Here is a 24,461-nt window from a genome sequence, read left to right as displayed (position 1 = left end):
CTGAAAGGAGGTTGTTGTGAGATGGGGGTTGCTGTCTTTTCCCGAGTAACAAGTGATAGGATAAGAGGTAATCAGCCTCAAGTTGCACCAGGGGAGGTTTAGATCAGGTATTAGGAACAATTTCTTCACAGAGAGGTTAATCAGGCATTGGAACAGGCTGCCCAGAGCAGTGGTGAAGTCGCTGTCACTGGAAGGCCCTTACTGACATGGTTTAGTGGTGGTCTTGGCAGTCCTGGGGTTACAGTTGGACTTGATGATCTTAAAAGTGTTTTCCAACCTAGTTGATCCTGTGATTCTGTGTGGGACTGGGGGAACAGGCTCTGCTTCCTGCTTATTTTATTAAAGCAATGCTCCCTGACTTTAAATACTTATGACCCCAATAGAAAAAAACCAAAGTAACAAGTTAAAAAAATGTTTTATTACATTATCGTGTAGCACATTCCATTTCACACAGTGTGACTGTAATTTCGTTGATGCTGTTGTACAGGTTAATGTACTTTTTGAAGCTGTTTTATTAGACTAAAACTGAATTCATAGAATCATAGAATGGTTTAGGTTGGAAGAGACCTTAAGATCATCTGGTTCCAACTGCCTGCCATGGGCAGGGATGCCTCCCACTAAACCATGTCACCCAAGACTTTGTCCAGCCTGGCCTTGAACACTGGTAGAGATGGAGCATTTACAGCTTCTTTGGGCAATCTGTTTCAGTGTCTCAGCACCCTCACAGTAATGAACTTCCTCCTTATATCCAACCTGAACTTTCCTTGTTGAAGTTTAAACCCTTTACCCCAAGGCTCTTTTTAACCCTGAAATCTATTAGATGTTGCATCTTAAAGCATCTGTAAGAAGATTGACTCCCAAGAATAATTTCCTCCCTATTTCAGGGAACAGTTAGAATGTTTAATTTTACTTAAGATAATTAGTATAATTTCATATGGGCTTAGGAGATAAAAGAGAAGGTGTGTTGTGGAGCTTCCACAATTTGCCTTTATTAGCTATATCGACTGTGAATCTGTTGGCCTGGATGTACAGTAAAAAGTGGAGATATTTTTCTGTACTTGTAGTTTTATGTTAAAAAGAACAGATTTAAAATAGTCATGGTAATGATGGAACCTGAAAGAATTACTTTGAGAAATGAGGTATAATAAAGAAAGGCTTATTGTGTTCATTTATTCCCAGATTTCAGTCTTTGACTGAATGAAAAGCTGGAGAGCCCACCATCTTGCAAATTTGAGAAAATGAGAATAGCCTGCTTTGTTAAATATTTTTAACTAGCATCTAAAAGCGATACAGAGTGCTAAAGATATGACCCTTTTATTTTCAGAGACACAAACCCAATTCTAGGAAAATAGTATACACACTCGCTCTAATGTATATTCATTTGCAAAGAAATAAAAACCTTTTCCACAGTGCCTGGCACATACTGAATATTCGGTGTAACAGAATTTGCACAGAGATTTTAGAAGTTGATGCCTTTAAAGTGAGAAGATCACAATACATTTCTGACATAGTGTTTCAACCTGAACTCTTATTTAACAGTTTAGTTAATTCTTAATGAGAAACTGTGATCCCATGATGCAGAGATTTGAGAATCCTGCAGCAAGTACTGCCCAACTTTGTCAGTTTGCCTGAGGCACTGAGCAAAACTTGTGTTTAGCTTTGACAATAACAGCAATTACTTATGTAGTAACATGGAACATGCAATGGATGATATAAAATAGGAGTTGAAACTGTTTAGCTATTAGACTACTATACTGGGGATTCTTCTCCTAGCATGATGTAACCAAGATCCACCCAAGAAAGTGTTACTTAGGAAGTGTTTGTTTTCCTTTTGCAGTCCCAGCATGAGAGTTCTTTTGATTTCCTATGAAAACTTGAAATCTGTAGAATAGGACGAACACCCTCTAGCTGGAGAGTTGTAAGCCTAATAAATGGCATGTAAAAGAACTGACAAACTGCACCCCAGACCTTGTCCATCACAGACTCCAGAGAAATATGACTGAAGGGAAGATGAAGAAGTCAGACAGTTTGTGTTCTATATCTATAGTCTGCGGATGACTGGTGGGCTGAAGGTGTAAGGTGGTCAAAAATTATCAAGGGTCAGTTTTATGTTAGTACGTATGATGGTGTAACAAATTTGTTAAAGGGTGAGTAGCACCTCTGCTGAAAAATAGAGTGCAGAAGCAGTGATATAATCCCTTTGAGTCCCGAGGCATCACTATCTGTACGTAGGCTTCTCTGAGAGAACTTTTCAGAGAAAACAAGTTTTTAAAAGGCAATAATCATGCTATTTCACAGTCCTCTTTCTCTTTCCCACCTTCTGAGCCCAAATAGTGAAGTCAAGATCCACAAACTCTGCATCTTCTAGTTTCTGATGTGCTTACTATGCCATGTTCTTTTCTATGTGTTTTTTTCTGAGTAAAAAATCAGAGAAGTTTTATTTATTTTCCCATAAATTCATAAAGGGTGATTGTGGGATTTAGCTTCTTTGACAAAACACTGAAAATACATTAGTTTTTTATTTAAGTAATCTGGTGGAAAGAAAAATCAGTTGTCACGGGAAAAATGCTATAGAAAATGTTGGGTTTTTTTAATCAAGAGTCATTTTAGCTCATAAGCTATTCTTTCCTTATCTTGATGAAAAGCAGATGGTCAGATCTCTAGATCAATAATGTTGAAAACAGCAACAGCAGCGATCATCCTGGATGCATGTTGTTTTGTGATGTGCTTTCATATCTGAGCAGTTCCTTATTCTGTAAATATCAGTCTGACTTGCACTCAGGCTTCAACACCACATCGAGCAATAACGAAAAAAATAAGGGCTGTTTAAATGCAGCAGGGCTTGGAAATAACAATTTTTTAAAATTGCCAGCATGTCAAAACATTGAAGGAAAATATTGAAGTGTACCACTGTGCTTCCAGTTTGTCTGTTGCTGAATGCTTTTTCTATTGAGTAATCACATCTTCTAGGGTCTAAAGCGGTGGTTCATTGTACATAATGCATTGCTGTCATGCCACAAGGCATTTAAAAAAAAAGAGATTGAAATTATCTGGAGGAAACCAAATCACTTTATTTCAAAGACAAATTAGATTGATCTATCTTACCATTCTCCGTAGATTTCATAAGCATATTACTTGTTGAAGTGGTATCAGGCATTTTATATATTATAGCAATTTGCATGCGTTCATTAAGCTGTGCTTTATAAAGCTTTCTGACAGGGGCATTTGATGAATCCTTTCGTGGACTACGTTCTTTCTTTACGCAGAGCAATCTGTTAAATCATGCCTTTGTCCTTGAGTTTGTCAGAATCAGTAAATGAAGCAGATGTTAATAACTGTGGGAGGGTTTGGGGTTTTTTTGGTGTTTGCAGAATATGGGATAACTGTGAAGGGCATGATTTGTAAAGCGACAGCTGGTGTTATTAAAGATAGAAAGTGTGCTACAAGTTAAACTTTCCCTGGCATCTTTTAGCAATTCCTTAAGGGTTTTTGGAACAGTCAGATGGGTGGCCATTTCTAAAATAAACACATCTAATGTGATGCACAGCAAATCATGTGCTTATACTTACATACGATTGTTCTTATCTTTGACTGCAAACGTTCTGTCACAGAGCTATCTCAGCCATGCAGTAATTCATAATGTTTCTCTATAAATATGTCATAAGCAATTCTCAGGTCAACAATCCCTTGAGACTTGTGTTTGAGCAACATCATTTCATGCGTTGCCGCATTAGTAGATTTTTACACCTGTTTGATATTTTGAAGGTTACCTTTATGACACAAGTTTTGCTGGACTTCAGTCCCTGTAATCTACTACCTATTGTGAAGGTCACTTGGCTGAAGATGTTACAGCTGGGGAACATAGTGCGTTTAGGTGGTAAACGTGCCTCAAGAGATGGGTGGTAACTCCTGTCAAGGTGTGGTAACAGTCAACTACAAGGAGTGCCTGTAGGGTCCTTGCAGGTGAAGATAAAACAGGCAGCCAGAGATGAGGAGGATAAGAGGGGCAAGCATAGTCTAGAGAATGCCTCAAGAGGGGCAGTGGAGGTGCTGAGCTCCACTCTGGTGACTGGCAACAGGACAACAAGGAAACTGAATGCACCAGGGGAAGTTCTGATTGGACGTTAGGAAAAGGTTCTTCACTGGGATGATGATTGGTCACTGGAGTAAGCTTCCCTAAAACAGTTTAGTTTTAGGTAGTCCTGCAAGGAGAAGGAGTTGGACTTTATGATCCTTATGGCTCCCTTCCAACTTGAGATATTCTGTGATTCTGTGTGGAAAAGGTGTTACGGGGCTAACTGATGAAGAAGGAAGTACAGAAAAAAATGGAGGACATTACTGTAGAAAATAAAGGGTGAACTTTGGCCAACCTCTGATTTTGCAGATTTTTATTGGTATTACCTAGTAAATAGCTTCCACTCCTTTTAGGGGTAATATTTGACTAATTTTCACATTCACTTCCATGGCATTGCCTTTGCGATTTCTCTATGCCTTATCGTGAAAATCTCTTGGGGAATTGAGTAGGGGGTGCAAAGGGCAGAGGTGTAGCAGTGTTACTCATACCTCTGATGGAATCTGAACTTGGAGCCTGGCTTGTCTGTAGTTGTCCTCAATAGCAGAAATGGCAACAACTGGCAGCACAGACGTAAATGTGTAGGGACTGCTGCACTGTGGCATTATACTGCTACCTGAGTGGAGAGCCTGTTTGTGAAGGTACCTCACATAGATGAGTTTACCCAAGACTCAGGTCACTGAAGAACATCAAAACAACCAACAGGTGAATCAGGCTGCTAAAATTGAAGTGGCTTAGGTGGATCTGGATTGACAACATAAGGGTGAATTATTTATAGCTTGGGTGACTGTATGGAGCCTCTTGTGACAAGCCATAAACATTGCTGAACATGGCAAGATGGACATCATCAGATCCCAGTGTATGTGGTGAACAAAGTAAGGAATATGTCTCCACTAACTACTAAAAAGGCAACACAAGCTTTCTTAGGCATTGGTGGTGTAGTGGGGAGCATAGCTGCCTTTCAAGAAGTTGATGGGGTGGGGTGATTGCAGCTTGGGGACAGGCTGGACATCAGTCAGCGGGTGGTGAGCAATTGTATTGTGTGTCACTTGTCCGTCTTGGGGTTTATCTCTCTCTCTTTTTGTTGTCTTCCTTCTCATTATTATTATTATCATTATTGATATTCTTATAAAATTTTATTTCAGTTATTAAACTGTTTTTATCTCCTGCTCAAATAGGAGATAAGAAACTTATCAAACTGTTCAAAACCCCATGGGTTTTGCCTTTTTTTTTCTGATTCTCCTCCCCATCTATGGGGCAGGGAGGGGGGTGAGCGTAAGCAGGCAGCTGTGAGATACTTAGTTGCCTGCTGAGGTTAAACAAAGACAGTCCAGGATAAATAATCCTAGAGGTTGTCATGTTTATAGGGATTGCCTGAAAATATATAGAGAAGACCAGTGAGGGATTTCTGTAGTTGTTGTTCTTGCACATGAAAGTAGGCAGCAGCTACAAATCAATGAACTGTTGGTTTTGTCGGAATTGGCAGAATCTTTCACGCAGTTGCTGCATAAACATTTCTACTGCTTCTGTTTCTCAGAGTGAGCCTTATCTTTCTGTCTGATTATCTTGCAAAAAATGAGCAGTGAAATAATTATCCATGCAGATATTTACATTTTGTCTCTGCTTGAAAATTACCAGCTCACAGAAGGGAACAGAGGGAGTCTAGGACTCCTTTGGTGGGCCAAGACTTTGGAGAAGAATGTGCCTGCTCTTCAGCTGGAGTACATGCATGCTTCCAGCCAGGTGACCATTGATGCAAAGTGGGTATAGGCTGCTCTGTAACTGATTTGTCTTAACTCTCCTGGGGTGATTCACTTTGCCTACTCTGGGAATCATGTGAAGGGCACCAATAATGCAGCTGCAGGCAAAAGCTCAGGCAAAGCTGTGGGGAAAAGAAAAAGCCAATTATTTTTTTAAGAGTTGTGGCTGTATGGCAACACTGTGTGAAACAGTTTTTACTGCTGCAGAATTCAGAAATGCTAATGGTGCTACTGGACTACTCAACAGAGCATGTACTCATGATGGTGATGGTCGTCTCAGAAATCATTGTCCAAAACAAAGATTGGTTCAAGTGCATTTAGACTCATGAACTATTTTTTTAATCTCTTTCTTCCCCCTTTATGTCTTACCTTGGTCTGCAGAGCCAGTTTCTTTCTCCTGATGCATCTTCTCCCTCTTTTTTGCCTTCTTAAGCAGATTAGACTTATCAAATGCATGGCACTTAGGGTCACTGTAAGGGAATCACCACGAAATTTTACAGGGACTCTGAGACTAATGATGATTAGATGTTATACATATGCTTACAAAAATGTACACCTAGAGTATCACACCTGTAGCAGAACTGGCATGTTGAGCATTTTTAGACAATAAAGAGGTAATGTGCATAAAAATATCCATGATTTTTCATGTACTTTCTGTATTCATACAGTGGTCTTGCTGAAAACTAAAGGCAGAATATTCTTAAATGTACATAGGGATGCTTGTGGTTTCCTAAATCATTTATATTTTCTGATATGCCACTGGAAGTTTTGCATATTTAATATGTTGGGTTTGTTCTTTCATTAGAAACAGTTGTAGCAAAATTGCTGATTGAAAATTTGGTGTGTTTTCAGAGTTTTCTACTAATTTTGAACTTGCATGTAGAAGCTCACTAAGAATCTATGCAATACTATATATCTTAAATATAATACCCTATAAATTATCATACCATCATTGCTATTACCCACAACATTTCCGAGGTGATGCACAACTTTAGAAGGACTATCTTATGAACTCATTTTAAAATAGTAATTTTTCACTGGGGATTTTTTTCTTTTATATGCTTATGCCATATGCTTTTAGTGACTTTTACAAATATATGTTATCTCCTTTTCAGATCTTGGACTCTGAACTTGGCGTAATTCTTGGTTATATGTTTCTTGAAACTTGGAGGGTATCTGCAACAAATAGGTATGTGTAATGGATACATTCATGCTTTATATTGGATGATTTAGAGTGTGTGTGAATTTTGTTGACAGTTTAATGCTGAACTTCTTAAAGCTCTTGATAAATCTCATCTGCCATGAATGGGACAATATGATGGATCTTTGCAGGCTGAATTTTCAGTAGAACATGTGGTATTTGTATGGCAGAAGCTGGGGAGGGGTGTGATGCTCACAGTCACTCAGAGAGAAATGTGTGGCCAAACTTAAAAATTTAGGTTCAGACTGAACAAAAAAGTGAGTCTCCATGAACAAGTAAGAATTATTGAAGGTAAAATCAGTGAGTCAGAAAAAATAGATGTGCTCTTGATCCCCCCAGTACTTCACTTCAGGCTGTGTGGTAACTGGCTTTTCATCTGTTTTCTTTGGTTTTCTTTGCATCTGTTAAAGGTAGTGAAGGTATGAATGTGACTAAATGCTGGGAGAATATGGCCATAAAAGTTGAAATCTCGGTTACGCTGAGGTTCCCGGAAATTTTCTCAAGTGTTTCAGTGAAGCTAATATCTCACTTGGAACATTTACAGAAAATATTCAGGCAATTTCAGAAAAACATTCTTGCATATAACAAAGCAATTTCTATGTGATTTCTTTTTTAAAAGTCAGGTCACATTTTATGATGCTTGAAACTCTGCTGAGCTCCTAGCAGTGAAGAAAGAAACAAGAAGGTTTTATTTCGGAAGAGTTTATAGACCTAGTCATTTTTTTCAGTCTCAGCACTAAAGAGGAAGAGGTTTCTTTGAGTATTTGGATGTAACAGTTGAACTTACCTTGATCTGTATGAGATATTTTTAATGTGGGAGAGGTTGAATTCTTCTTATGAATAATATCCAGGACCAGTTTTTTGTGTATGTTGTGGTTTAAGTCCAGCCAGCAGCCCAGAACCACGCAGCTGCTCGCTCACTCCCTACTCCTTCCTCCCCTTGCTCCCAGAGGGATGGGGATGAGAATCGAAAGAATGTAACTCCCACGGGTTGAGATAAGAACAGTCCAGTAACTAAGGTATAACACAAACCACTGCTGCTACCACCAGTAATAATAATGGTAGGGTAAACAACAAGGGGAGAGAATACAACCTCTCACCAGCCGCCAACTGAAACCCAGCCTGACCCGAGCAGAGATCTAACCCTTCCAGGTAACTGCCCCCAGTATATATAGAGGGCACAATGTACTGTGGTATGGAATACCTCTTTGGTTAGTTTGTGTCAGGTGTCCTGCCTCTACTTAACCCAGCTTCCCCTCCTCCCTGGCAGAGCATGGGACTCAGAAAGTCCTTGGTCAGAATAAACATTACTGAGCAACAACTAAACCCATCAGTGTTATCAGTGCTGTTCCCAGGCTGAAAGTCAAAACACAGCACTGCACCAGCTACTAAGAAGGAGAAAAATGACTGCTACTGCTGAACCCAGGACAGTGTAGAGGACCCCTCCACAAAAGTGGGTTTTCACAGTAAGTTGCTGGTTCTGTAAGAATCAGAATGCAAAATGTTGTCATAATCTGCTTTACCTGTAGGTCCCAAGACCTGCAAGTCTGTTTGGCAGACCTGTTTGGCAAAATAAGACCCAATTGTCTCCATTTTATGTAGGGGTCAGGTACCTGTCTGAATCACTTAATGTGTAATTGTCCTGCTGCTGGATCTCTTGGGTGTTCAGACCCGTGTTCCGGCCTGTCAAAGGATCTTATGTCTAATGGTGTTTTCAGAGTGTGTACAAAAGATCTCAACATTGTTTCTGATGATTAAATTTCCTTAATATTTCTTATATCTATTGATGTCCCTTCTCTTATTTTCATCCATTCCTTTTTGTGGAGAATTTATTCAGTCTCGTTTGTTTTATTTTCTGCTTTGCTCCCTTGTTTTGCTTTCCCATGTTTTTTGCCTTTTCTTCCTCTTTTTAATTCATTTGCAGTCTCTGGAGATTGGCAGCAGTGGGATCTTACACAAGGAGGAGCTTCAGGAAAAAAAAACATAGCCGAATGAGCTTCCCTTTTACTGCCTCTCTAGAGAGCTTGCTGTAAAAGGCAACTTGCTGTCAGTCCTGTAAATTTTCTTTTGCAGCCAGCTCTGCTGGGTGTCCCCTTTGTGCCCTGTGAACATCTGTGTTGTAGCTTATGTCTGAACCCAATTGGAGAACAAATGTGTGAAGCTGCTTCTTATTTTGAGCAGGAAGCTGCTGCTATTAGTAGGGCACATGGCCTTGCTTCGCCTGTGTGACTTCTAATCCCCATCCAGGAGCAAACCAGCCTCTCCCTTCCCACCACCTGTGCCCTTGTCCCTGGGGTAGCACGTTTCCCTGCTTTCCTCAAGACACTGCCCATGCCTATCAGTTGTCAGCATTCATTTTCTCCCTGATTTTTTCCCAAGATGTCATGCAGAAAGGAAGAAAGGAATAAGCACTGAACTACTTTGATGGCATAGCTTACTTTCTGTTGCTCATGGAAACTTCTCCCTGCATGCATACAGTCATGCAGGCACCACCCAGCAGCACCACCCTTCTGCATATGAAAGAAATCTTCAAGCCCCAAAGTACTGAGGCTCAAGGAATGCTGGAGCAGAAAAGGAAGCCCCGTTCCCCAGGCTGAGCACAGGGTTCCAGGAAAAGGTGACAATATTTTTGTGCTGGTTTTGGACACAGTACAAGACAGCTCATTGAGCATGAATTGTGAACTTAAGCTCAGACTTGCTTTAACCAACTTTTTGCTTTAAAAGAAAAAAAAGAAGGGGATGGAGAAAAACAAGAGGCAGCACTGCCCTGATTGCAGAAGTGCCATCCCACGTGAGTGTGCTCAGCACTATTTGATAGTGTAGGTGATGAACTGCAGTCTTTGAGGCATATGGGTGCCTCCAACAGAAGACCCAAATCTGTTGTGTCAGGTTGGCTTCGGCTTATGCTCCAAGGGTTGTTGTGATGAGCCTGGAAGATACGGAAACTTCTGTGGAAGATCAGGCATAATAGCAGAGAATGACTGTAACTCTGGGGAGAGAGAGCTGGAGGATTTGAGGTCAGAGTAAATAGGCAGCCATCAGCTGGGAAAGGAGCACAGCTGATTTAGTGAAATCATGCACCAAATTCAACATGGGTTGAAGGACTCAGAAATAACAGATCTTCCCGGCTGACATTAGCTGAAATGGCTACTGGGTAACCTTGTTTTCCTTCCCTTCCAGTAAATGAGATCCTTCTGGCAGAAAGGTGCATAATGTTCAGAGCTTTCCATGCCAGGTTAGAAAACATTATCCCATTTCTTTCCAAAACTAGCCATCAAGGAAGTCCCAATGCACCCCAGATGCCTCTGCGTGTGTGAATTCTACACAGGCCATGGTCTCCCCTTGTGTATGCACTTGTTACGGAGAGAAGGGTTGGTCTGGCTTATCGCACGACTGCAAGTACTAAACAGCTAAAATTTCTAAAGAAGTAATCTGGTCCTGTTTAAATGTTGGCGGCCAGATATCTGTCTTCCATCTGTGGCAGCCTATGCCAAACAGCAGATCTGCAATGTTTGTGTTCTGAAACATCAGGGAAATAAGTGGCACGATGCAGATTTTTTTTTTTTTTTTTAAATACATGCAAATCTGAAACATCAAACATAGAAAATAATGTTAAATTGTGACAGACAGAAGCTGGGGAGTTCACCTGTAAGGATTGTGTCTCCTCCATCCATAGGGCAAAGCTTCTGCACAGGGCCCTTCAGCACTGCTGTATGGGCATTGCTGTTAACAGTGGGTGGTGGACATGTGCAGGGGAGGGGGTGACAGTACCCTGGCTGTCCCCTGCGGCTGGGTCACTCAAGGTGTTGCATGGCCTGACATAGCGGGGAGGAGGGTGGTTGATAGTCTTGCAGGTGTGTATGGCTCACAAGACCCCTCCAGAGATGCAGGGTGGCTGTTTTCCTCCCCATGCAACCAGAAAGGTTGTATGCCACGGGAGACTGTGCCAGGTTTGAATGGCTGTTTCCTCAAACAGCTCCTTGCTGAAGTACTTGAGCAAAGGAGCTCGGTTCAGAGGAGAGGAGAATGTGGGCTCTAACCACTGTTTGCTCCTCAGGGCCGTGGCCTGCAGGGAAGAGTCAGAACAGCCCTGAAGCTGTTCCAGCAAATAAACTGGGATCGTAACACCCCTCAGCCAGCCCTCAGCCAGGAGTTACATGCAGATGTTTTGTCTATTCTTGTTCTTAATTGAGGCTTCATCCAAAAGGGACTGTGTTGCTTTTGGTGAGCTTTGGATCAGTCCCATGGAGCATCTGGGAAATAAAGCAGGACTGTGCTTCAGCCAGTAGTGACTGGGCAGTAGCAATTTGGTTTGGTTAGAGAAAGTGTCAGCTTTTAGCAGCTCCCTGTTCATTTTTAATTTGCTTCTTCATCTACACACTATTTATCAAGGTTATGCAAAGAAGTTACACATTAAAACTATTTCCCTTTTCTGAATTGGCTTGGTGTTGCCATTGTTTGTCTCCCTTTCAAGTGCTAGAAAATGCGTGTTTACAATAAGTTATTAAAAGGATGCCACTTTGGTACGTGTGAGCAGTGTCTTCTGATTCGCTGGAATGGTCGTATCTGAGTCATGCTGCTACACATGCTATATGTTCCTGAGCAACACACGGTGTTACTTCACGCACAAAAAGTTGTGGTCACACGCAAGGAGTTGTGGTCAATGGCTCAGCGTCCAGCTGGAGACCAGTAACGAGTGGTGTCCCTCAGGGATCGGTGTTGGGACCGGTCTTGTTCAACATCTTCATCGCTGACATGGACAGTGGGATTGAGTGCGCCCTCAGCAAGTTTGCCGATGACACCAAGCTGTGTGGTTCGGTTGATACGCTGGAGGGAAGGAATGCCATCCAGAGGGACCTTGACACGCTTGTGAGGTGGGTTGATGCCAACCTCATGAAGTTTAACCATGCCAAGTGCAAGGTCCTACACCCGGGTCGGAGCAATCCCAGGCACAGCTACAGGTTGGGCAAAGAAGAGATTCAGAGCAGCCCTGTGGAGAAGGACTTGGGGGTGTTGGTTGATGAGAAAATGAACATGGGCCGGCAGTGTGCGCTTGCAGCCCAGAAAGCCAACCGTATCCTGGGCTGCATCAAAAGGAGCATGACCAACAAGTCAAAGGAGGTGATCCTGCCCCTCTACTCTGCTCTCGTGAGACGTCACTTGGAGTGTTGTGTGCAGTTCTGGTGTCCTCAACATAAAAAGGACATGGAACTGTTGGATCAAGTCCAGAGGAGGGCCACGAGGATGATCAGGGGACTGGAGCACCTCCTGTATGAAGATAGGCTGAGAAAGTTGGGGCTGTTCAGCCTGGAGAAGAGAAGGCTGCGTGGAGACCTCCTAGCAGCCTTCCAGTATCTGAAGGGGGCCTATAGGGATGCTGGGGAAGGACTCTTCATTAGAGGGTGTAGTGACAGGACAAGGGGTAACAGGTTAAAACTTAAACAGGGGAAGTTTAGATTGGATATAAGGAGGAAATTCTTTACTGTTAGGGTGGTGAGGCACTGGAATGGGTTGCCCGGGGAGGTTGTGAACGCTCCATCCCTGGCAGTGTTCAGGACCAGGTCGGATGAGGCCTTGGGTGGCATGGTTTAGTGTGAGGTGTCCCTGCCCATGGCAGGGGGTTGGAACTTGATGGTCTTAAGGTCCTTTCCAACCCTAACTATTCTATGATTCTATGATTCTAACTGAGGTTGTCAATGATGTGTTACTCGACTGTCAGACTTAAAGCACTAATAAGGAGCTTTGGAATAGTCTTGTTTAAGAACGGTTGTTGTTTATAATGATAATTCTGAACATAAATTTAATTACAAATGCAAGAAAATGAAGGCAGTCTTTCTGCTTGAATGGATTAATGACTTTTGAGTATTTAAGAAAGTGGTAGTTCCCTTACAATGTGTTTTATTCACCTTAAAGTATTCACATAGCAGGCTGTCACCTGGAAGATTAATTCCTGTAGACCTCCTGAACCTCCACTGCAGAGTTGCTGCCTGTCACTACATACCATGTATGTGAAGATGGTAAATGTCTGAGTGGGTTTTTTAATATGAACGCTCAAGAAACTAGTGCCAACAGTGGAGAAGTGGGTACGATCTGCTGTTGATTCTGCTGTGCTTTTTTACTGTGTTTGCTTGAGGAAAATATTTCTGAATTGGAGAGGCAGGTGCACACTCGTGTGGTGTGTTCTGTATAGGCACTAATCAGCCTTCTGCTTCCCGTCCGCATGCATCCTGGTGATGCTATTCACTGCACAGTGATTAGGTCTCTAATCTCACCCATATATAAAGTGTGTGGTAGCCAAATGTAGCAACATGGGAATGAAGTATCATTATTTTGTCAAGACAAGATGCCCAACATAGAGTATCATAAATTGATCCCAGGAGGACAGACCTAGAATATAAACTGTCATGGTTTGAATATATGCATTTTATAATTGTATTAAACGCTTTGCAGCAATTTGTATTGTGTTACAGCTGACAAAGTATTTTACCTCCTAGTAACGAAATAATGTAAATAGTGTTGCTATTTTTCTTTTCCATATTTATAATTACATTAATTGCTTTGCATATTATTAACAAACAGTTAAGTGTCAGAGCCCAAGCTGTAGCTGCCAGTAATCCACAAGAAACTTGTTTGCATATTCAAAGTATGAAACTGAAGAGTAATACCCCTTTTGCAAGCTCATATATTCACAGCTTACATTTTACATAGAAAAGCTCATTGTGTTACCTAAATATTGTCATGTTCAATATCAAATCTTGTGCTAAAAGAATGTCTTTTGGAAATGAAGAGAAACTTTGTGCAAAGAGATCAGAAGCCATCCGATGAAAAATAAATGAATAGCTCACATTAGCTAGGAGTTGTGACTTCTTTCCAAATAATGCTAAGCTTTGAAAAAGATGTTTCCTGTCTTTGAAAATAGCATTTTTCAGAAGCCAAAGCTGGAAGATCCACATGCAGTACAGTTTTTTTGTTTCGTAATGTAATTTAATTGGGCCAACTGAGTGTCACAAGGAAGCATTCGAGGATTGTCAAAATTTTTCAAGCAGGAGCTGTTTTTCTGGAAAGCTTCCAGAGAAATAATCTTTCTGCATTGGTGTCTTGCAGACTTGAGCATTTTTATTCTTAAGGACAAAGCAAATTGAGATTTCAGCATAAATGTGGCTAAAACTTCAGTTAAAGAAAGCCTCCTCTTCAGCTTTCTTGTCTGTTTGGTTTTTCTTTTAATTTTTGTTTTCTTTGTCATTCTGATGCTTTATTTGTGTGGAACTCCTTGCTGGAGGCCAGCATTTAATCCATCTGATGCTTTTGAAAGTTTGCAAACTGCTGGTATTTGTGAGGGCTGCAGAGTGAAGAATCAGTTCCAACTTAATATTGCAGATGTACGCTGAACTATCTGGGGAAGAGCAAAGGTTGATTAAATTCACAGAATAAGGTGATTCAGAGTTTTCTAAATATGTCACTCAACCTAAAATTAACTCAATTATTTACCAGTCACACACATGCTAATGAAACCTGACAATCTCAATCGACCTGCTGTGATGAACCTCACTGTCACCTAATATTATTTCTTCTGTATTTTCCCCAGAAAAGAATAGTCATTGTAGCATTTATCACATGCAAAGCAAAAGAGTTTGGAGATTTTATTTTTTTTATGATACCTGAAATTCCAGGTCTCTAGTAAATTTAATTAACAAGGCTATAAAAGAAGCACTTGTTTTTTGTTATAGTCTCCTGAAGTTTAATCCCCCCGAAATTTCACATGTGATAGTGATGAAAATGGCTGCATCTAAGTCAGCATCTGTGATGCTATTTAAGAAATGAAGTTGAGGTTATCTTTCACAGCAAAATGTGACAAAATTATTAAGCTTTAAGACATTAAGGTAATACAGGAAATATGATTTATTATTATTTCTAAAGTTAGAATCTCTTTGGAATGGTATTTTTAGCTGTGTTTTACAAGTAAGTATAAGATATATGTAAGAAATTTGTAAGTTAGCAAAAGTCCTAAATGGGTTTATCTACTTTCCTGATAAATACAGAAATATATTATTTGAATGAGTGTGGTTATCCTGCATTTGTACTTGAGTTACGGGTAAATCTTCAAAAGGCTGCCCTGGATTATGAAACGGTACTACTCTTTCCATTTCCAAGGCTTTTCCCCCAAAGCTTTATAGAATCCTGGACGAAAATCAGCATTGATCCATAAAATAGACACAACTGTAGCATTGACATGGGTAGGGCAGAACAGCTGAAAAGATTTCTGGCCTAGAATTATTTTCTGTCCAGAAAACTGAGGTAGATATCATACATATATATATATATGACATAATTGAAGCTGCTGGGCAATGGCAGGCTGTTTGTGGACAGCTGTGTGTCCAGCCTTTTTGGCTGGAATGGTTAAGTGGCTAATTAAATGGACAAGTCAGGTCTCAGCATGCCCTTAGGGAGAAGACTGCCATGCCTCAGCTTCTCATGAAAGTTTTGGCAGAGATGGGTTTGAAGCTGCAGCAATCTAATTGTGAGGTGTGGTGCTGAGTACAGGATGGGCTTGCTAGAACCCATTTTATTGGATTTTACTTGGTGACTTCCACCCACAGAGTAACGTGAAAAGTTTAAAAACCTCTGCAATTTTGAAAACTGGAATGAAGTCATCACATTCAATTGAATTTCTTTCCAGATTGTTCAGAATTGTTACTGAATTTGTTTAGAGAGTTGGCTGGTTGATTTTAATTTCCATGATTTTCTTACATGATTCATTCAGTGACATCAGTTATGGTGATCGAACAGTTGTTTCTGTAGTGACAAAATGCATTGGTACAAGCATGCTTGTATGAATCAGGTAAGGGAATAAAAAGTTTGTTTGCAAAAGTAAATCAGAAATACTTGGTAAAGTTTTTCAGGAGAATGGCTTGTTAATATAAAAAAAAATATTTTAATATAGCTGAGTCTTCAGTACATTCAAAGATGGCAGCATGGCTAGTTTCACAGTGAAGCACAAAGGGATCTGTCCACATCTTGTAAGAGCAGCCACCAGGAGACCACTTAAAATAGAGAAGTAACTCCATAGTAAGAGTGAATTAATTAAACTGCAGTTAGAAAAATAAAGCTTCTTGCTCATCTTCTACACTATGGCAGCCAGCATCACAGATCACTATGATTAATGTCTATCTCCTTAATAAGTTGCACCTTAAAAGGATCTTGAATACTTCTGTTATGTGACAGATAAAGTTCTGATTGCATAATAGCGCGAGTTGTCATCTCAACCACTGAAGATGATGGAGCTGCATCAGGCTTATGTTAATGCAGGTGAAATCTGACTTGCATTCACTATACATAGCAAGGAACATACATCCAAACTGAGGAAGCCCCAAATGATATTGTTGTATAGTATACTGTATTATCATGGATTTAAATACTATTTGGGGTACATGCTAATAATGCCAAAAAGACCCTTGGTATGTACAGTGACAGTAAGAATTAATTCCACTCCCGTCATGACAACTCTCAGTGGGAATATTGTGCCTTTCCTGGGCTCAGACGTTATTTCCAGTAAGTATGGAAATAATGGCTCACAGTGCTGCAAAGTGTTAGGAGATCTCAAGGGAAATCTCATCAGATTATGTGATAGGTTTGAAATTAATCCATGTCCCCACTGTATTTACACAATATACAGTTGTCTCTCTGATGGCTTATAAGGAAAGGTAAATGCTGCCATCCTAAATCAGCAAGGGGACTTGCTGCAGTATGTTCTCTTGGAGGCTAGATTTTTTTTTTTAATCGATACAGGCAACTCAGAAAATGGTTATATAACTTTCTTACACTGCAGATTTATTGTTGTCTGGTTTGTAATCTCATTATGCCACATCATCATCTTTCTTGCAGTTCTCCTGGCCTCTAGTCCAGCAGACATTAATTTTTACATTATCCGTTTGAAAAATCTGAAAGGGAAAAAATTGTTGAGAACTTCTTGCTTCTAGTATGGATATGACCCAGCTATAGATCCATCTGTCATTCCTAGATTGCTCTTTGGTGAAGGTTTCTCTATGGCACTGTTCCCACCTCTTTGCAGGCTGGTTTGGGATTGTGCCAGGCTTTGCCTGGTCAGGTGTGCAGAGCTGGTCGTGTTAGACCAAAACCTGTCTTCTCACTGTCTTTCCCCGAGGAGCAAGGGATTGTCACCCATGGAAGAATGTGCACTTCAGCAGACTTGTACAGCAGTGAATATCTCAAGAAGCATATGACAAACTTGCCCGCCCATGGGTTTGGTTTCTCGAATCCTGTGTGTTCTGGAGGGCATAAGCTAACAGCTCAGTTACGAATCCTGTAAGATTTTAAGCATGCAGGAAAGATGTTCTCTGGTCAAGAAGTCTTAAAAGGACTGGAAGAGGAATGATTTTCTTCAGTGATCTGCTTTTAGCCCTAAGTTTCAATACCAACACCAAGTAGTTTTAGAGGCTCAGGGCAAAAGGGAAGTTAGCACCTGAGATGTGCAAGGGCTGCTAGCCTGGACTAGGCCTTTACTTGTTTAAAGGAAAGTGTCTTTCTACTTTGCTTTTGTGGACATGGAAATAAAACAGATGTGACACCATGCATTTCTGCAGCTTCTCCTCTCACTGATTTAGCTTCATTTGTATCTGGCTTCCACATTTAGCTCCCAGTCTTCCCTGGGGCTTCCTTCCCATTGTTAAGGCTATCCTTTCTCCAGAAGGCATTGTCTTTAGAATCATAGAATAGTTAGGGTTGGAAAGGGCCTTAAGATAATCTAGTTTGATTCCCCATGTCATGGGCAGGGACAAATTGTCTTTGTTCTTTTGTAAGTTCTTTCTCTTCCTTGAAGATGCAGCAATGCAGTGAAGAACCTCTAGGATCCTTTCTGTTGACTTTTCTTCTTCCCTGGTAGGTTGCCTAAAGAGAGTTTTCCAGTTCTTTTTCCTTATTGTCTGTGCTTGACTTTACAATTAAGAGAACCCTTCTTTCCTTTTCCTTCTAGTAGCCACTAGTTGTGGCAGGCAACGGGTTAATCATTCAAACTGCTTTCTATCTTTCTGCAAATTTGTTGAGGTCAGGGAAACGTTTGGTACAGTGGTTTTGGTTTGCTATAAGCTCTAGTTCTACTTAGACCTTCTTTTTTTCCCCCTCCATTTTAGTAGACTGTTGAGTAAGTGCATCAGCAGTCACATCTGACACAAGTGTCAAAACACATTAGATTCCTGGCTCCCTTTAATTAATCACACAGAAGAGAAAACAAGAGAAAACCCACGTACTAATTTATTTCCTTTAATACTAATGCTTCCAGATTCCAGTCATCTTTATCAGCTTTTAAAAACCATCTGACCATGTATTAGAATCTTGTACATTTTATCTGATGGGTACAAATACAACCAGCTTTTTTTCTGCATCTTGTTATTCATGGTAGCTGAATTTTGTACCTCATTGTAATTGCTTTTTCCCTTATATGCATTAAGGGAGGAGAAAGGACTATATAGCTCTTCATTCTTCTTTACCTTGCTGAGCCAAAACAGTTAGAATGGGGCATGCGCCATCCAAAGAGCCATGCACTAAATTCTGATTAATCAGTCACCAAGATGACCAAAAAGGAGGCATAGACTGGGGATACGGCTGCTGCTGACAGCACAAATACAAGACAGTGAGGTTGCAGCAGGAATATCTGAGGAATCATTATAACTAGTAATGATGTATGAGGCGGAATGAAAACAGGTTGTTTCAGAAGCAACATAGGCTTTGTATGTGGCAGTCTACAGAAAACCAGTTATTTATCAACTGAACTGGTTTTCAGTGGAACTGTTTGGGCTTTTTTAACTTTATACACTGTCAAATTAATAATTTAAGTACATCTCTTCATGCTTTCTGAAGCATTGAAAAGTATGAACCTGAATAGTGTATGGTACTTGAAATTGCATTTAGCGTAAAGGTATTTATCTATTTGTCATATGGAAGGAAAATTAATAATATTCTTTGTGAACCAAAACTTTTATACAGAATGTTTTCTGAAATTTCATTATATAGAAGCCCTATGGAAGCTATGCTGTTCAGAACATTTTCGTTTTCATGTACTGTAATGTGTATTTGTTCAAAGAAAGAAATGCTTATCTGTTGAAAAGATAGCAGTGATAAATTACTTCAGCTTTCATGCTTACCTACTGTTTTCCATTTGGTATTAAATTCCTGGTTGAATCCCAGAGGTAGATAGATTGGAATTCAGAAAGTTACTTTGATGCCTTTTAGCCAACCCCCATGACCTGATGATAAAAAGAAAATTTAGTCATCTAAAACACCATCCTTCTTGTATAGTTTAAATCCCACTAGATACTGAAAGGGTTGCAATTTTTACCATTTTCTGTGAACTGTATTAATTTTCAGAGGATGTACAAGACCTCTACCTTTACTGTCAAAACAACCGCACTTTAGATATCAACAGTTTAACTATCTGTTGAATCTAAATAGCATGCAAATTGAGCTTCCCATACTCATCTTGCCTCATTATGGGTAATGCTGCATATGCTCTGTTAATCCTTTTGAAAAATTATTGACTCCTGAATAACTTTCTTTTAGAACTATGAATCATATCTTTATGGTTTGATGTTTGGGTTTTGTTGTTTTGTTTTTTTGTTGTTTTTTTTGTGTTATTGACTTTTGAGTTCAAAGGTCTGGTTTAATTCTTACCAGAAAACAAATTTCTCTCTGTGCTTAACATGAAGTATTCTGAGCTTGTGTGTTCCATTTTAATGGCGATTTATCACTCTCCCCCTCACTGAATAAGTGATTCTTATGCAATGTACAATGGGAGCATACAAAATCCAGAAGAGAAACAAACCAGTTCAAACAGCTAAAAGGCAACATGCTGTAAATTAGCTATATTAGCATATTTGAATGTGTAAGAAAAAGTAATTGGGAACTCTTCCCTCATTTGCCAATCTTTACCCTGCATCAGTTGACAGAATAATTTTTACTTACGAAGTAGCAGCTTTGGCTTTCAAATAGGAGATGCTGTATATTCCAGCTGACTCTTGAGGTCTTCATCTACATTTAGCTGGTCTATGTTGGCTGCCTGCTGAAGACTGTAGACGTCTGCTTGTGGGGAGGTGTAGTTTCACAAACTGCTTAAAGAGGAGAGTTCCTGCCTTGGGATAAAAGAACATGTGTACTTGACCAAGCACTTAATGTCAACATGTGCCAGTTTCTGTCTAATTATTATGAAAGGAGCCTGAGCAGACTGGGTTTGGTCTGGACAGAGATACTTTATCTGATAAGGCCAGCCCACTGTGTCCAGAGATTCCTGCCTGCTAATTATCCTTTTGATAGGCCAGGATTTCTCCAAAGCACTTTTGCACCATTAGTTCTGTTGCTGCTCTTCCTTTTGTACTGCCTTCTCATACGACTGAGGCCCTCTTCCCTCACTGCTGCTCAAAACATTTGTGTTTTGGTATGGAAGCACACTGGCCTACTAACTAAAACCCAGAGTTCAAGTGTTTGAACATTTGTTTCTCACTCTAACACCAACTCATCCTCTGACTTTGCACTGGGTGATGATGATATTGGCCTGCATTCTGGTTTCCTTGTCTCTTAAATAGGAGCACTGATGAGGGTTGCTTATGTACTAGAATAGAATAGTTCAGTTGGAAGGCACCTACAGTGATCTTCTAATCCAACTGCTCGACCACTTCAGGGCTGAAGTGTAGTTGCTGTGCTATGTAAGATGAGATAGAAGACATCTTTTGTAAGGTAGAATTCTGCAAAGCTTAATAAACTACTCATTATTAAAAATATTTTTAACATCATTAATATTATCAGCTCTGGATTCCAGCTTGGTCCTCTGCATTCCTAAAGGGATTGGTTTTAGTGTAAAATCCTACCTGGAAAGGTACACTTTTAAATAATGAAAGTCAAGGACATTTAATATCTGGCAGAGCTGGCTCTACGGGAAAGGGAATATCACTGTTACTTTAGGGCCATCAGAATTCAAGCCCTTCCTGCATGGAAGAGCTGCCTGACAAAATGATATTGAAAATGCTACTTCACATTAGAAGTAGCAGGAAAAAAATCAATCCGAGGACGGTATTATCTGTGTGTAGCCAGTAGTTTAACAAGGAGCTCTTCCAGATACAGTCCTACTCTTTTGGATAAAAAAATCCATTTTCTGGAGTACATTAACCTGAAGAGTGGGAGAAACAGGGAAGCTATTAATATGATTACCCATTTAAACTCAAATGCTTTCTCCTAACACTAACAAAGAATAGAAGTAGTTGTCCTTTGGCAAACAAATGCCTGTTAAGGGCACTTTGCTGGATGCATTTGTGCTGTTCTGTAATCTTGGTGGTCTGCACAAATGGGCACAATCCCCAGAAAAATTACAGCAGGCATAATTTAATTAAACAAAGGAACCACACTGGTGTGTTGGTGGGAGACCACGCAGCTCATCTTCTACCGATTATGTGCTTGACTTTGTGAATTATTTCCCAATCCTGCAGTCCTCCCCTTTGGTAAGGGCAGGGTTTTGGTGGTGGGAGTTAGAATTAGTGGGATTTTGCCAGGAAATACCCTCTTAGTTAACAGAGCGAGGCTACTACAATTCTTTCTTCCCAAAGGGAATATATGTCTGTGTATATATATTTGATTTTATTGATAATGTTTAGACTGGGTAATCTGAAATGTGAGCAGAGTAGACAAACAGTATTTTGTGGAATCTGAGGGCATCCTTTTTCTGGAAAATGCTTTTGAAATTATCTCTTGTAGGATCTGAGTAGAATTTGATCCATTCTGTGGATAAAAGAGGTTGCTGTTTACAGATATTTTGATGAAACGTAGAAACTGTCATGTCTAGGTAGTATGATAGATTTCTTTATAATCAAAGCCTGTTAGAGAAAAGTAAATAGCCTCAAATATTTTCCTTCCTTGCTTCCTTGCTTCTTCCTTCCTAACTTTCTCCCTCCCTCCCTCTCCCTCCCTTCCTTTCTCCCTCCCTCCCTCTCCCTCCCTTCCTTTCTCCCTCTCTCCTTTCTTCTCTCTCGCTCTCCCTCTCCCTCTCCTTTTCTTTCCTCTGTAGCACCTCGGTTTTGACAATGAGTTCTTGCAGAAATCTTTGGTGACCCTTTACACGTAGCACTGCTCAGTGTGAAATCTTATTACAATAAAATCATCAGTGGAAAACAAGAAATCAATCTGGCCAGATAGTTATTACCATATTTCAAAAAGGTAAAAAACAATGGAGACTAGAGTTTCAGTGGCCTGATAATGTGTCACAGCAGAGCAGTCTTTTCCCCCTGCAAATCCTTGTCTGAGATGGTCACAAGGAAACAAAATACTCTTCCATCAGGCTCTTGCCCTCCTCCTATCCCACCCCTAACAGCAGCATGATGTTTACTGTTAGTAGCCACCGGCTTCCCTTCAAATCCTTTTCATGCAAAATATGGTTGTTTCAGAGTAGTCATTGTATGTTTGGAAATAGCAAAGCAATTCTCCAAGTCTCACTGATTATATTGTAAAGCAACCCTACTGTATGCCATTTCTGCTGCTTGGAAGGCTGGTGGCTGCTTGGCAAGCTAAAGAAGAAGCTTCTTTCCAATAACAGTGTTTTTCTTTTATCCTGGAGTGTAGTATTATTTTTCTAGTAGTATTATTAGAAAAGAAAATATATACAAAGCTAAAGAAATATTCCACTATATTTATAATATAATATTATGATGGGCATTAAATAAAGTCATTGAAGTGCTTGAGTTAGTTCAAGTATTTTGGGGGCTTTTAGAAAGAAATAATTATTGCACAGAAAGTCTCGCCTGAATAGCAATTATTTGATTAAAAGAATACTGGCCCAGGTCTTGTGCTTGGCTTTCTAAAAGCTTAACCATGCAATCATTTTTTTATTGCCATTGTTGAACATGGATGGATTTAAATAGGGCTTCTCCCACGTAGGTTCTTTAGTGATACATTTAGGGAAGAGAGCACAAGTGAATTGGAATGAAATCCCGAACCCACAGCTCAGGAAGAGGGCGGGACAGGGTGTGAAAGGAACCCTGGAGCTGTCAGAAATGGCAGGAGTAACATTACACAACAAGGAGACCAGAGAGCTGGAGTCTTTCTGAGGATGGAAAAATAACATTCTTTCTCCCAAGAGCCCTTTGCTTTGACTGGATGTGGGCCCCATTCTCTTTGAATCTATTGCTGCCTATAACAATACTTCCAAATGCAATTGGCACCCATTCTATCTCCCCGCAGGCAGTTATAGAAAGCAAGCTGGGTATCAAGGGTTTCTTAGACCCACCCTACCTAAGAAATACAATTTCTTAAATGTGCATGAGGAGAACAAAAAAAAAAAAGGAAAAATCATGCAAAAATCTTTGTAAAACTTGAAACAACTTGTACTCTGTCCTTTGTGATCTGAAGTAATGAGCTGGAAAGACATACTGTGTTGCTGCAGATCTCAAGAAGGAGTAGGTAAGTGCCAGAGGCTGACCCTGTAAGACTCTGGGCAAAGTTTCATGCTGCTGGAAACATTGTGGTTTTGCAAAGTAAATAGTATCGGATTGTTAAAAGCATGGTCCCTGCTGATGGCAGGAGGTTAGAAAATGGCTGAAACTGTCAAATGAAATACAGCTGAAGGTAAGTTTTAAATAAGAAGAAATCCTTTTTGTCTGCAAAAGCCTGTGTGCTGTACAACTCCATCTGCCAAGAATGGAACAAGCAGGAGCTCAACAGATAAAGAAATAGCAACAAACTCAGCTTTTCCGGAGGTAATGGAAATGTGCTCAGAGCCCTTGGTGAGTCTGGGTGTGTTAGCCACATCTTTCCCTTCCAAAGAAGTCCAGAAATACTTGATGTGTCCTTAATAGTCTGGAGTGACTTGGCAAGAGCTGTCACTGAGTATTTATTTGAAACGTAGTTCCAGGGAAGTATGAAGCAGATGCTCATATAATCTCAAGACTACAGAAAGATTAAAAAGATAATAAATACTAAAAAGCAAACAGAGGTGCAGTTATTTAGCTCAAGGCGTCTGGTTTTAGCAGGTTCAACGAAAACAGATGTATTTCTTGTCTAGTGCTGTTGGAAACATTGCAGGGTTTATATAGGAAGTATTCTGTTTGTCAACGAATAAATAAATGGTTCTAAATGCCAGTGGGCTTTTTAACAGAATTCTGGAGAAACACCACAATTGTCTATTCCTGTTAACGTAACTGATACTGTCTGACAAGCTGCCGCTGTAACTCTCTGTTATTAGTGTTTTGGCATATATTTGTATCCATTCACTTCTGTATTTTGCATGTCCTAAAAGGATGTTGCAAGGCTTTTTGTCTGGAACAGAAACATGTGAAATTACTTTTTCGGTTGTAAGTTTTTTGTTTGTTTGGGTTTTTTTTTTTTTTTCAGTAACATTATGGAAATGAAGCAGGTTTTGTGGATGGGAGGAAGAAAT

At 40.1% G+C, this 24,461-nt stretch overlaps 1 protein-coding gene across 8 annotated transcripts in view; it reads left to right on the top strand.

Moving 5' to 3' along the window:
- The window catches only part of ENOX1 (ecto-NOX disulfide-thiol exchanger 1), a 371,562-nt gene that overhangs the window by 66,878 nt on the left and 280,223 nt on the right, over positions 1-24,461 (top strand). For all 8 annotated transcript variants that reach the window (XM_061457317.1, XM_061457316.1, XM_061457310.1 and 5 more), the window contains exon 2: positions 6,948-7,021. The gene's annotated coding sequence lies outside the window, so the exon portion shown is untranslated. The remainder of the gene's footprint in view (positions 1-6,947; positions 7,022-24,461) is intronic.

The sequence above is a fragment of the Pezoporus flaviventris genome, unplaced genomic scaffold (genome assembly GCF_033815535.1).
Source record: "Pezoporus flaviventris isolate CSIRO_AGI_PZ_B2104156 unplaced genomic scaffold, CSIRO_AGI_Pfla_v1 ptg000025l, whole genome shotgun sequence".
NCBI lineage: Eukaryota > Metazoa > Chordata > Aves > Psittaciformes > Psittacidae > Pezoporus > Pezoporus flaviventris.
This window is presented reverse-complemented; position numbering and strand designations above follow the sequence as displayed.